Here is a 14,944-nt window from a genome sequence, read left to right on the forward strand (position 1 = left end):
TCCCAGTACTGATCCTGATCTTATTATCCGGCGATGTACAATTAAACCCTGGCCCATCAACAAACCACTCACTGGAGCATGTACCAGCGGGTGGACTGACTAGACACGGGCCTCACTGGAGCAGCATCCTTTGCCGGGGCGGCAGGCTTGGTTGGAGCGGCGCAACCTGGGGCTGATTGCCTGGGGGGGACGGACTCACTGCTGGGCCTGCCCGAGGTGCTTGTGCCAGACGCGCTTCATGTTGCGACTGGCCAGCAAGACCTCAGTGCACCTGTCGACACGGGTTTCCAATCAGAGGGACATGAACTGTCTGGTGAGCGTGAACAACCATACTTATACAGGCGATCCAAGGCACGAGAGCACGTGATGCGTGCAAAAAACAGGATTCATAAACTACACTATGAAAGAGGTATTTGATCAGCATGAAAACAAAATGAATTTAGATTTTTCCAGACTGTAAATCATGCAAAGGTGATATGGGACTCTATGTCAAAACCTAAAGGTATTCTGGGTGGACACCTGAACATTCGGAGTATCATATCAAAAGGAGATCAAATTCATCATCTTCTGACAGACTCTAATCTAGACTTCCTAGCTCTGAGTGAAACCTGGCTTAACAGTAATATTGCAACCAGCATGATTGATGTTCCCAGCTACGGTTGTTACAGAAAGGATAGATCATCTGGCAGGGGAGGGGGAGTATTGTTCTATGTCAGAGACACTTTTAAATGCAATGAAATCAAACTGGAAACACCTTTAGGATTTTTAGCCTTAAATGTAGTATTGTCCTCCAATATGAATTTTAACATTGTAATCCTGTACAATTCACCATCACATGACATCTCTTTTTATCATGATTTAGATTAATTGCTTAAACTGCCAAACTGTCGCTCTCAATCTCTCTTTTTGGAGATTTTAATATAAATTGGTTAGATAAATTGTTGCAAACAAAAGTTGAAAATGTTTTCCCAAAATCACAAAATTCATATGAGTCCAACGCTGCTCGCAGCTTTAATTTAGTTAGTAGTCCTCTGCCTTTTGGGCTCGGTCCCTAATGATAATAATAATTCAGTGTTGGATCTTGAAACTTGAATATAAGTTCACCACCAGTGGCAGATTTTTCTGAGTGACTTGTAATGTGGGTGACAGGTCAGAAACATGTCTTTTAAATCACTGTTGGAACAATGACATGGAAAAATGCTAACACTATCATACCATATTGGCCTTTTGGGAACCAATGTGGACAGAAAAACATAAAACCATTAGGAGAGAAAGACCCAATAAAAGCTCATGAAATGGGCTGTTGTAACATCAATTACAGGTCTGGACTGGTATTGTCTTTGCTCCCAGTTTTCAGCCAATATTAGTTTACATTTTGGCTAATTTACACCATTAAATGTATGCTGAGTTCTCTATTAGCAGTTCCTGTTTGCATTGCATCCGTGTTGTGTGTATGTTTACATGTAGCTGCTTCCTATGAGGAAGGGTGGAGAGGTGAAGGGGTTCTGCTTGTTGTTCGGCCTCCGCTGGACAACAAGCAGTTTCCTCCACCTTTCTGTCGCTCTTCTTGCGTCTCCAGCTCCAAAAACCTGTTGTCTTCTCTTTGTTTTCTTTCTGTGCCATCTTCTCCTCTTTTTCTTTTTTCTTCTTTTCCATCTTCTCCTCTTGTTCTTTTTTCTTCTTTTCCATTTTCTCCTCTTTTTCTTTCTTCTTCTCTTCTTTTGCTCTTTGTTTCTTTTCCTCCTTCTCCCGTTTTTGTCTTGCTTTCTTATGTTTCTTGTCCTCATTTTCTTGTGGGTTCTCTTCTTTCATCCACTCGTTTCCATGTTCTTTTTGTTCCATCTTCTGGCTGTGCAGAAGTGCCTCCTCTCTCAGCTGGGCAGAAGCTAACAGTATGGCTTTTTCTGCATGACATCTGGCTGTGACCTTGATACACTCCTCCTTCCAGAAGCGTTCGATGGTGTCGGCCTGCATGCTCTTGCTTTGGACACTTTCTCTGAGGGAGGAGATGAGTGAATCTCTCTCAGAGATGTCCTCTCTACTCTTCTGGAGTGCTGAATTGTGTGCTTATTCGGGAATCACCCAAATGTGTGTTCTTAAATTAGTGTTAGATGAAGTTGAGAGCAGTTTCTTATTTGGATTGGACAGTAAGCACCTAAACACATCATTTTTCTTTGCTGTTTCGGTTAAACTCTCGTATTTGTCAAGGTACGGCCATGGGGACTTCTTCGGGATCAATTCCTCTCTTTCCTCATTGTTGCAGGTTCTCTCTGCCATGTTGCCATCAGGTAAATTCCAGCTGGTGTGTATGTATTCTTGCAGCAGAGACATCGTAGGCAACAGCCCAAGGATTGGTACATGATGTCAACGTCATACGGAAGTGCTTCCTTTGGCTACACATACACAGTTCGTCTGCGTTTGGCGGTGGCGTCACATATTGATCCTCAGCAGTTTTATTTCAGACTGCAGCAGAAAGCTCCACTGCGCTTGAGCTTCAGAAATGCTTGATTGGAAAATGTAGCTCATGTGGACATTACCACACCTCTTGATCAATAAAAGAGCTTTGCTAATGATAACGCAATTTTACTCAGAAAACAGCGACACTACCACCACGCTACTGAGAAATGTAGTTAAACTAGTAGTTAACCTGCCACTAACACTAACACTGACTGGTAGCCTCACTCATCTTTTCTATCAGAACTTCATCGCTCACTCTGGGATTTCAACTGAGTGTCACAGTCTCAGTCTTCAAGCGCAGGAATTACCATCGTATGTAAGTCTGGGCTGAACTGTTCCCCTTTGTCCTCATCTCTAGACTTCCAGAGCAGTTTCTCTCTGAGCTCTATTGCCCTGAACAAAAAGCAGACTCTTTGGAGTCTTGGAATACGTTCATGTGTCTGTGGAGCAGGTCAGATGATGAGTCCATTTTATATAATGTGTTTTTTGTGATCTTGGTATTGTTGAGGATGAATTTCATTTTGTATTTCATTGCCCTTTGTACAATGACTTGAGGAATAGTCTGTTTGAAAAGATAGAATTAAAAAACCCTGATTTGTTTTGGTTGTCCAATGCTGATGTGTTGAGTTGGCTTTTTAATATGGAAATGTTTATTTTGGCGAGATTTATAGGAGATGCTCGGTAGCTAAGACAGAGAACATTGTATCCATCATCATGGGACATTTCTTCCATGTAAACGGTGTTGTGAAATGCTTTATTTTTGAATTTGTTGAACTGTACATTATGATATGTCATGTGGCTATCTTGGTTATTTTTGTCTAGTGACTTGTAAGCCCATGTGGGCTGGGCACCAGAAAGGTGCAGGACACTTGAATAAATAATTCAATTCAATTCAATTCAACTCAATTCAATTCAATTCAATTATATGTTTATGTTTATATGTTAAATTTTTAACTTTTTGCAAATAAGTTGACCATATCATATCAACTTAAAAGGTGATGATGTATCAGTGCAGAGTTTTCAAAGCTTGCTCCCATATGGCCAAAAATCTTAAAATGTGCCATATCACAGTTTGGTTCGATTTTCAGGATTTTGATTTTAGACTGGTGATTTGACCACCTTTCTTATTCTGTATAATGCAATATTTGTCTTCTCTTTGTGGCTATGTTTTGCTGTCTTTGAATTGAATTGCTTCTAGTGACAGCTTTCCTGTTCAAACAGCTGATCCTTTTGCTCTTTTTTTCATGTTTTTAACCTGGCTGTCCAAATTATGCAGGCATCTGCTCTCATTTAGCTAGAACCCTTGTTCAAATAATACAGTTCATTTATTTAATCTTGCCTTTACAAAAGCAGTGTGGGACAGAAGCCAACCTTTAATCATCACATCAGATTAGGTATTCAAGTACAGTCCCACAGAATCCCCAGCTCAATGCTTGGCTCCACTGATTTCAACAATAGGCCTGAAATAGGCTTTTTGTCCTCTTAATTAAAAGCGATTGAAGACACTTTAAAGCAGCGGCTCTTTCTAAACAAGTTGATACTTTAGATCCTCATTCGCCTTGAGGCCTTATGTTTCTTTTAAGCATTTCGAATGTTTAATACATGAGGTCATGTTTGCACAACACAAATTTGTAAGACTCCACAGTTGCCAGGAAGAAAATGCTTTCAGCTCTGTGATTGGTGGTCCAGCTATCATTTTATAGAGGGCTGAGTAATTTGAAATGACATTAAAATTGACCAATCAATACTTTCCTGCTGAATGGGTGGGTTTTGTTGTCGCTACTTTATGACTAGTTCAGCCCCCTGTGCACTGTGAATGGGTCCACACCATTACCACGCTGGTGTACACCTGTGGCTCACTGAGTAGGCAGTCTGTACACCATTGGACAGTTATCGTAGCCAGCAGATTATGCAACTTTTTTCCCATCTTTATCCAAGGGTGTTGTAAATCAGTTTGAGAGCATGGCCCTCACGGACTTAATTGAGACATATCACGCTACCTTGATGACACCAAAACATGTTGCATATGATTGTGGGTTTGGGACTTTTTATTCAATATTTTATTGCCATATCAACATGACTGATTGGAATTTGTCTAATGAGATCACTTAAACAAAAACAGAAAAAGACAAAAATAGTAAAACCACTCACTCAAAAAGCAGATTAAACAAAGTGTAAAACAGATAGTAATATCCAACCCATAAAATAATGATATGCCTGACAGTCAAGTAAGGGACCGACTGCCTGATTTGAACGTCTTCAAGGCTCTTGCCTTACAGAGTGGACAAGAGGTAATTGTCAAATAATCAATTTACTAATTTTTGTCAAAACAGTGTCATTAACCCTTTCATGAATAGTGGTCACTACAGTGGACAGCTATTGAAAAGCCATTTTCTTAGATATGCATGGGTTTTGATGGTCCACCTGAATGGACATGTGAAAAACTCCTAAAAAAATGCAGGTTTAAAAAAAATTAAGTTCTTTTTTTTTTCATGCCTAAAGGGGAATAAAAACACCAAGGAAAAAAATCCTGACTGAGGTTATCATAACTTATGCATGAAAGGGTTAAGCAAAAATTAAAAGAAATGGTTGATGAACAAACTAGATGTGTAATAAAACCTATGCTTACATTCCTCAGATTTCATGTGTTTTTATGTATCTTAAATCCTTGTTAATGTAGTGTTTCTTGTAAATGTAGGCATACCAGTGCACCCACTATGCCAGGCTGAATACCCATATGCCAGTTTGCTTACTGTATAATATGTAACTATTCTGCAATAAAATGTCCAAAAACAACCAGACCAATGTTATGTATTTTGTTGAGTTGTGTACTTACATTATCCCAAATGTTTCCAACAATTTTCAATTTTCATCAATTTTTTAATCAAGGTAACAGTCCATTGCATTTGGTCTTCTGTCAATGGTGTCAAACCCCTCTACCAAAGAGTATCCATGCACAAGATACATGCTTCAGCATTGTGGTTGTCTGCCATAGTGGCATCTACCAAAGAGTATACACCTACAACATAATACATCAGCGTTGTGGTTGTCCTCCAGAAACTGACTTTTATTCAGTTTTAAACCGCATTTTTACAATAAACTTGGTGGTTTTTAACTATATCTTTTAACCGGATGAAGGATTTTGGTCATCGGATGTCTGGATCTTAAGTTATCAGAGAAATAAGCTGAGCAGAAACTCTGATTTTTTACGTGAAACTGCTTTATTCAGGGTTTTTACTGGTTTTAATCCCTGTGTACGTTTGTTTTGGAGAGGAGGAGACCTCTGTGGATAATTCTGCTCCTGGTAAAACCCTGCTGAATGTCTGTATCTTAACTTGTCAGAGAAACAAGCTGAGGAAACATTAGCAGCAGCTCGGCTCACAGCCCCATCATATGTCCTGTGCCTGCCGAACAGCGTCAGAGACACACATTTTTTATGTTAAACTGCTTTATTCAGTGTTTTTACCTGTTTTAATCACCAGATCTGTTTGTTCTGGAGAGGAGAGGACCTCTGTGGATAATTTGTCTCCCAGTAAAAACATCCTGAACGATAAACACTGAAGTAATCCTAACCTGGAGAAGCTGGTTGTTTAACAATAAATGTCATGGGGATGTCTTTAGGACCCTTGGGAAGGCTATATAGGGGACACAGGAAGTGAGCGCTCTCTCTCTCTTACTTGTGTGCGGAACGAGGAATTGCAGTAAGGTAGACACTGTACGAGGGACGCCAAACATTTGCTTGCTGTATGCTATATATGTAAAATACTATCCATATCATATAATATGAGAGAGCATGTAAAATGTTGCTAAAGTAAGAAATTAATATATTCCTGTAGAACTCTGAAAATAGCCCATGAGGGGAGAGTGGATAAAGAGTGGATAAAGCCGTAGATGCACGCTGAAATTAACAGTAGGCCAGCTCTCCTGCGATGTTACACAAATTGAATCTCCTCAGTGGGTTGTAAAATATGCAGATAATTGATATGAGTTTTATTTTATTATAGCTTCCAATCATCTGCTAATAGACACCAGGAGTAAACCTGAAGTGGGATTATGATCCTAAATTGTGTACATGTATATTTATCAGACTGCGAATATGTGTATCAACCTATGTGACATTTAGTATTTTATTTTCCTTTTTTAGTATTAGTCATCACGACAATAAGCACACCGTGCGTCTGGGTGCTATCTAGATTAATTAAAGATATGACATAGTGAGTTGGTAATTTTATGAAAAACATTCATTTTAAATATGCCTGACTGTAGCCTAATACTATGTCTATCTTTATAGGACTGTTTTTTATGGCAATTTTGACTGTCATTGTTTTTTCCCACATCAAGAGTTTGGTTAGAGTAACAGGCTTTTTGTTTTAATTATTTTTCCCTTTTGTTTTCTTTGTTTCTTTATTATTTGGTTATTATTTAAACCGGGCCTTGTGCAATATTTCTGATGGGCACTGTGCAATCCTTGAGCTGTAGCTAAAACATTCATTCATTCATTCATTCATTCATAGTGAATAAATGCTTTATTGTTTGGGCTGTTGGCCTCTCGTCCTCTTTATTTGGGACACTTACCTGTGTTTGTGGTGAACCATTTTGGAGATTAATACTTATATCAGACCTGTATGAAATCTCCATCACTACATAAAGACAACAACTCCCATGATCCCACGCTACTTCACAATGTCATCAAACTCCGTCTTTTGTTATTGTTGTGATTGAGAGAACTCTAGTGGCAGAAATTACATATTGTGCATAAAGGGCTCAAAATGTCTGCTGGAGCGCCCTCATGCACTTGACAGTGACAGTGACAGTTTGACAGTGGGACAGCCCTAAGCCCTGGTGGACTCGAAACCCTGCCCTCACATTCAGGTAACCTCTGCTTGCACTTAGATTTGCTCTGTTTCTGCTCAAACTGTATGCTTGCACTCAGATATATTGTTGCTTGCACAGATTTCCTCGTTCCTGTGCTTGTGAAACTTCTGCTCTCAGATTTCTCTTCTGCTCTCGGAGTTTTTTGTGCAACAACCCTGTCAAAATCCCCCAACCAATAGAAGGCCAGGTGTAGTTTTGACCAATGAAATGATCCCTGCTCCTTGTGGGCACATTCGCTTTACTTCTTAGAGTGTCCCATACCAGTACTCTTTTACCGGGCTCATCCATTCTCAACCCCTTTAACTTTTGGAATAAAAAGCTGGTTAATTTATACATGAGCGCCTGTACTTTTTACTATAATAGCTGCAAACAGTATAATAGTAGCCACATGGCACAGACAATCTGAATCATTTAATGCTTATAAATGATTTGCGGTGGTATAGAAAGGAGGGATTTTTCACAACCTGGCAACCTGGAAAATGAGCAACATATTCCATCTGTTGAGATACAGGCAGTTCAAGGGGCAAGGGGGTGACCCAAATTCATCATTCAAAAGGACAAATTAGAGTATTCCCTTGAATGGTGGAATTTGGAATTTCCTTGTCAGGGTCTTACAGTACAATGTCAGATCAGGAGTTTGAGACTCAAGTTTCTGAAATCAAAGCTGAGATGCCCCATACTGGCTACACAAGTTGAGCGGGAAATTTAAGTTTTAAAAATTAAAAATTTGTCATCATTGGGGAAGGTTAGTTTAGGTTAGATAGCTGAATATGTTCACCGCAGCCAAACATGGATCTAAGAAAGTGGTTGATTGCCTCCAAAGCAACAAATTTACAGCCAAAGATTGACAAAGATGACACTTTTTTTGAGTCCTTGGAGTCACTGTCACCGGCTACTTCTAATGTTAGTCCTCCGAGCTTTGATGCTACATCCTGCCGGTCTGACGGTGTTGTTGAGCCTGACACAACAACTGCTGTGGATGATTTAAGAGAAAATGGGCCTAAACAGGTTAGTCTCCACACCTACCCCATGAGCCTGTTTGGGAGTAAGAAGAGATCTTTTCTTACTGCCTTGCACCAGAGGAGGGATTGGCTGGAGAACTCCGTGAAAGCGGATGCGCCTTCTGCTACCCCTGCCACAAGTTTAGCTGCCGAACTGCTCATCTTGGTCAGGGGAGCCGTTTTGACTCAGCCTTCACCACAAAAGGTTTCCATGACTGGAAACACGTCACAGAAACCAATAAAGGCTTCCACAGGCACGCCACATCTAAGGAACACCTGGCATGTTACACTATGGAGAGAAAGAGAGAGCCGGTCCGAAAAGGGTAAAGAAATCTTCACTCCACTAAATACAGATCAAATTAAAAGAAATCGATATTACGTTTCCTCTTTCGTTGACGTTGTGGAGTTCCTGGTTGCCAATCAGTTGCCATTGAGGGGTAAAGTTGAGGCATTTGATAATATGGGAGATGGAGGAAGTGGATTATTCATGTCTTTGCTGGATTTAAACATCAGGAAGGAAACTCTCCCATCCTCTGGCTCGTCCCCGCATCTGTGTTCGCCACTGACCGTTGGCAGCTAATCCTTAAAGGAGCTACGCTACTTGTAACACATTTTAGTTTAGAAAACATCCTAGAATACATTTAAAAAATTCCCTGATGCTTAGGCCCTATGAGGGACGCCAGGTTTGCAACACACTGGCGGAAACCCTGGTTTGTGCGTCAGCGCACAGTTTGAAGCGCTGTCAGTGGTGCTGAACACAGGCGGAGCTGTCTGTTCAGCACCACTGATAGCGCTTCAAACTGTAGGCTGCATTTGCTAATTGTTTGTGTGCCTATAGCGCCAGGCCTTTGCCTGCTTGTGAATAAGTAGGCTTAACTTAACAAATATTACTAAAATATTGCCCTATATCCTGTAGGTGCTTATGTAGCTCGACCAAGCAAACAAAATCCTGTAGGTAGAGGACACTGACCTTTCCACTGGAATAGCGCTTGTAAAATCAGCGACCCAGTGTGTCCGAAATCTCAGAACTGAGGAAGAATTCTGCGCATTCTGGGATAACTTCACACCTGCCGTGCCTGCTGTCCCAGCAAAACGAAGTCGACAGGCAAATAAGCTGCTGGCTGAGTATGTGGTCGAAGAAACAACTGGAGGCAACACAATGGATAAGGTCGAGTTGCGCAGGCTGTATTTCAGTGTGTTGGACCACGTCCTCAGTGAAATGGAAGTGCGCTTCAGTGAACGCAACTCCAAGTTGGCGGCTGCACTTGTCTCTCTTGATCCAGAGAGTGACACTTTCTTGGATGTGAGAGCAGTGCAACCCCTTATGGAGCTGATCAAATCCATCATTGTGGAGACAGAGTGTGTCGTTGCAAAGCAATACGTTGCTAGAGTGAAAGAGGATGATCAGAAGAAGATGACCGTGTCAAGACTCCTCTCAGAACAACATGGAGTACTTGGGACCATGCCCACTGTTTTGCTTGCCCTCAAACTTTTGCTGACATTAGGTGCCTCCACCAACATGTGTGAGAACTCGTTCTCAGTTCTCAAGAACATTTTTACCGACCACAGACGGACAATGACGAACTCTCAAGCTAGTACAGCTGGCTTTTGAACGAGACCTAACGAGGGTGCTGAGAGACGAATGGAAGGACCTTGTGCTGCGTAAGTTCAGCGCCTCCAGTCATAGACTACAGCTGTTCTAATGAGAGAGCATTTGATGCTTAATGTTTAGGCCTACACAGGCTTACGTAAAAGTTCACTTGTTATCCTGTTCATACTGGCCACTGACTGGCATAATTATTTGGTATATGCAAATCTAATATGTTCTTTTTATTCAACATTTATTTGCTGTGACCTCGTTATGTGTTATTATGTGTTATCATTTCCTTACGTGCGTTTTGAGTTAAACATTTCAGTAAAACGTGCTTGTCCATGCCTTTATTTACACCTAAGTGATTTCTCATTGTGTTTTTTGTTAGATTATTACAACAGTGAAGAGAATGCACTATTTTTGTGATTTGGTTTAACTTTCACGATGCACGACTACGTTGACACTTGCCAGTAATTTGGTGCCCCTCCGCTGTAAGCCTCTAGCCCCCCCTGGATATTTGTTCTAGCGCCCACACTGATTACATGCAAGTCATACTGACGCTCTACTGTATCAGAACTGTAATAATATACCTTTATAACTTTTAGAATAACTTTTTCACATATATGCTAAGGTCAGTGGTGATCAAGGTGCGGAGAACGTCGACATTACTCGTTTCATGTTTACTGTGTGAGGAACAAGTTTTATTTCTGGAAAAAGAGTCCACAATCAGAGGTAAATATAATCAAATGTTTAGCAAGGTAACATTAACCTTGAGTCAGCATTGACAGTCATTAATTTTTCTGTGTATGTGTGCAGTTGTATGTCAAAATTGAAATTAATTAAAAACTGCCTGTCCATTTGTGTTAAAAGTAAAAGGGGTGCTTCTCACTGACACACAATCAAGAATCTCTGCTACATACACTGTGTATAGCTGTCTTCATTCTGCTACACTATCCCCTGTGGCCTAAGGACCTCAGTCTTCCCATGACTAACCTGCAGTCAGTATGGTAAATCTGAGCTTCGATTTAAGGCACAAAAGTGTCAAGCTTCTGGTCTGAAATTGTACTGTAATCATTCAAATTAAGCCCTGTGAGTCTTTTTAATTTTTAGTCCTATGAATCAACATTTTGGCATATTTTGTCCTCTAATAGTGGATGTGCAACCTGGTGTTTTCTTAGGCCTGTGACTATTATGGTACGTTTAAGTGCCCCTTTACCCTTTACACTGTCTGTAACTCAAAAAGTGACATACTGCTTGTTTTCCATTTTTCCATGACAGAATTGAATGGATTTGGCATGATGTGTGGACTGCAGCAACTAGCTTAAGATGTCCTATCTTGAAGAAGAGGGACTATTGGACATCTCAAACACACTGCACATCTTCCTGGTGTGTTCCTCCTCCGTCTCCACAGCGACCTTCACACCTTTAGTGAGGGATGGAACCATTACCCACTCCGCTCAGTAGGAAACATGACCCCTCAACAGTTGTGGCAGTTGGGCCTGCTGCAAAACAGCACAGATGAGGCTTAGGCCTAAATGCACTGGAAGTGTCTGACGCGCGTGTTTTGAAGTACGCATATTGTTTTTAATGGCCGAACACGCACTAACAGCGTTATGAGGCCCGTCAAACTGTCTTGACGCCCCAACTCTGACCTTGTTTTGATTTTGGAGCGTCAAATGAGGACCCAGTTTTCTCAAGCGCAAGCCAGCTGAGCACCAGCGAGCAAGTGAGAGAGAGAAAGACACAGCGCGGCAGTGGTCGAGTAAGGGGACTGAGCGGTAGTGAGAACCAAACCTCTGAATGAGAGAAGTAAAAGGTTATATTCTGATTTTTTTCACGGAAGTTACGTTTTAAAGCACAAATAAATAACCATCAAACAGTCAACAGATTATTTACTGTGGACACAGATGCTCTTAGTTTCAGTTTCATTTTCCTCCTCTGCATTTCTCCTTTTCATTCATTCATTACATCCAACATGTACAGCGGTTAATACAAAGAGCAAAATGAAAAACCTGTGTTCTGATGCAAATCTATCACTTCCAGTGTGTTTAGGCATTTAGAATGTTGAGGTGCATCCTTTTCTGCAATTATCTCTGTTGAACGTACATTAATTCAGGCAGTACATTCTTTGAATATTACACTGTAAATTTATGCTTGATTTAAACTGCTATTTGAATCCTGGGATCTGCAAGAACTTGACCTAGACGGGGAGAGTGCCCTTTACTGTGATGAGTTCCTACCAGGATCTGGGGTTGTTGTTCCAGAATTTCCCATGCCCGAGTGAGCAAGATATGACAGACCTTCAAGCTACTGTGGACCCTACAGACCTATCCAACTCCCAAGGTTGTGGCATTAACTGTCGTTCTCTTCAAATCTTTCAGTGAGCAACTGTCATGTTGGTAAGTCTGAACACCAATTGCTGTGCCACATACATGTAGACATATGAAAAAGCCAAGTCAAAGTTTGTAGAATTTAAAAACCATCCTTTTGTTTAGAACAGCTGTGTTCTTTCCTGACAGACTGTTTTAAAATGTGTGCTTTTCATCTGTGGCAGCGTTCTTAAAATTTTCACAACTATTGGAGATACACTGAATGACAATATTGAACATTACAGTTCATTAAACTTGAACCACTGAAATTAAAATAGATCCACCAATAAACAAGTTTGTACACAAAATTTCATTAAAATCATCCATTTTAACATCCAACAAATTAATTTACTTTCACTACCAAACCTGCCACAACCTTATTCATCTACACCCTTAACAATTCTTGTCCCAGATAGAATGCCTCCACCAGAACTACTTTGAAATTTTTATATGATCTCATGTGTTGAGCAGGGTATGTGATGGTGCTACTGCAAGCTGCAACAGGTGGATAGCATATCCTATGTTCTCCAGATTGTGACTTGAGGTGATGATTGAACTTTACATTTACTTTAAAACGTCTCTTCTCTTTCTGCAAGACAGGAACATGGCCTTGCCCTGTTATCCACTGAAGAAATGCCTTTGGAGAAAATGAGGGAGGTGCAGCTTTCTCCAGCCCTGAATCAGTTTCATCTGAAATTAAAGGCAAGACAGAATGTATAGATAGAATGTAAAATTTTAAGATTGATTTTTCAAATTTAGAAAAAGAGTAGTCCATGTACTAATAATATTGGTGGAGGCAGAGACAGCTAAGAATGTGTTTCTGCTATCATACAGACAAAATGGATTGCCACTGCAGATGAAATTAAAGCTGCAATCAGCGTTGGTCGGGACCTCGCACTCTGGCCCATTGGGATCAGATCATATTGCCTTTTAAAAATGAGTCATATTTCTTACAAGTGTGGTGTGCTTTTACTTTGAAAGTTTGATTGACACAATCAGAATTTTCTGCAGGGTGACATGTCTGTCTTGCTCACACCTGTGTCATCAAAATTAGGCAAGTTTTGGGCCCTTTCACTTCAATTTCAATTGGTAAATTGAAAACTCTTGATGAGTTTGTGTGTAAAACAAATTATTTTCCTAATTTTCATCAAGTCTATTTTTAGAAAAGGAAAGACTTTTAACCCACATGACCTGGTCAAAGTTTGATTGACATGTGTACTGTCAGGTGTGTAGAGACAATAAGTACCTGCAGCTGGACGCAGAAAAATACTCATACATTTGAATGGAGAGTGTGAGCGAACCCACACCTTTTTGAACATTTACTGCTTCCACATAGTTTTAAATACAAACTTCATTTGAACTTTAAATGAGTCACATGACTTTGACCTACAAATCTTGAATTTACATGTTTTTCTATCTTTTCCTGTTTTTGAGATATTAGAGTGTGAGTTTTAAAGTCTTTTCTTGCTCCTCCTGCGATTTTATAATGAGCGTGTATTGTGGAATGTTTTACAGCACTGAGGGAGTGACATCACCAGGATCAGTTGAAGAGGAGGATTTTAGAGTACACTTCTGGTGAAATATCCTCATAAATCCCATTACTTTGGCCAAATCATGTTTTTTAGTAGGAAATTTCGTTGCGAATCCATTGATACAGGTTTGAAAGTGGTCAGGCTTATAGTTTAGAGGTCAGAAGCCTCTGTTTGACACAAAGTTCATGCCCATAGATTGCCTCCCCATTGTTATACATTGTAAGGTGTGATGTGGCACTGCAACTTTCAGGGCTTATAAAATCCAAACCGTTCGATCTATTACAAAGTTTTTAACAACTTTTTTTCAGCATAGTGTCATAAGTCACCCATTAAAGTTTGAAGCCAATACCATTAACACCCTCGGAGGAGATAGCGTTTGTTAGGGGGCCAAAATTGGGGCAAAGTCTTATTTTGAAAGGCTAATTGCGGACTTCTTGTTGGATTTAGGTTAAGGGTGTCAGCATATGATTTGTAGGTCTTGATGAGATGAATAATTGAGTTTTGGTTTGATCTCTCTATGACATTCCTACAGGCCATGGCGGCCATTTTAGTTACATTTGGAACTGTTGGGACAGGCATCAGGCAAGAGAGGGTAAAACAACCAGCTGAAGAACAGGGCCCATCTGGCTTGGCAGGAGTTGAGGTGCTTGGCAGTTTGGATGTACTCCAAGTTTTTGTGGTCGGTCCAGACCACAAACAGGTGCTCCGCCTCCTACAGCCAGTGCCCTCACTTCTCTATGGCCAACTTGACTGCCAGCAGCTCCCTGTTCCCTATGTTGTAATTTCTCTTGCCTGAAGAGAGCTTACAGGAGAAGAATGCACAGGGATGAGCCCTCTGGTCGTGGGCTGACCATTGAGAGACGACAGTCCCCATCCTCACATTAGAAGCTTCTACCTCGACTAAAAACTGACAGCAGGTAACAGGGATGGTGTGAATGGGGGCAGACATAAACCAGTGCTTGAGGTCCGGAAAGCCTTGTCAGCCTGTTTGGACCATTCAAAACAGACCTTGGAGGAGGTTAGGGAATTCAGGGGGGCAGTGATGGTGCTATAACCACGGATGAATAGAAGTTGGTGAAGCCAAGGAAATGTTGGACCTGCTTAGGGGACTCAAGAGTG

The 14,944-nt window shown here is 40.8% G+C and overlaps 1 long non-coding RNA gene across 1 annotated transcript; it reads left to right on the forward strand.

Moving 5' to 3' along the window:
* The first annotated feature begins 11,262 nt into the window (after window positions 1-11,262).
* Window positions 11,263-12,990, forward strand: LOC121907600. Its single transcript, XR_006098925.1, has 3 exons — window positions 11,263-11,310; window positions 12,189-12,323; window positions 12,890-12,990. It is a non-coding gene; the product is annotated as an uncharacterized LOC121907600 (long non-coding RNA).
* The last annotated feature ends 1,954 nt before the right edge of the window (window positions 12,991-14,944 follow it).

The sequence above is a fragment of the Thunnus maccoyii genome, chromosome 11 (genome assembly GCF_910596095.1).
Source record: "Thunnus maccoyii chromosome 11, fThuMac1.1, whole genome shotgun sequence".
NCBI lineage: Eukaryota > Metazoa > Chordata > Actinopteri > Scombriformes > Scombridae > Thunnus > Thunnus maccoyii.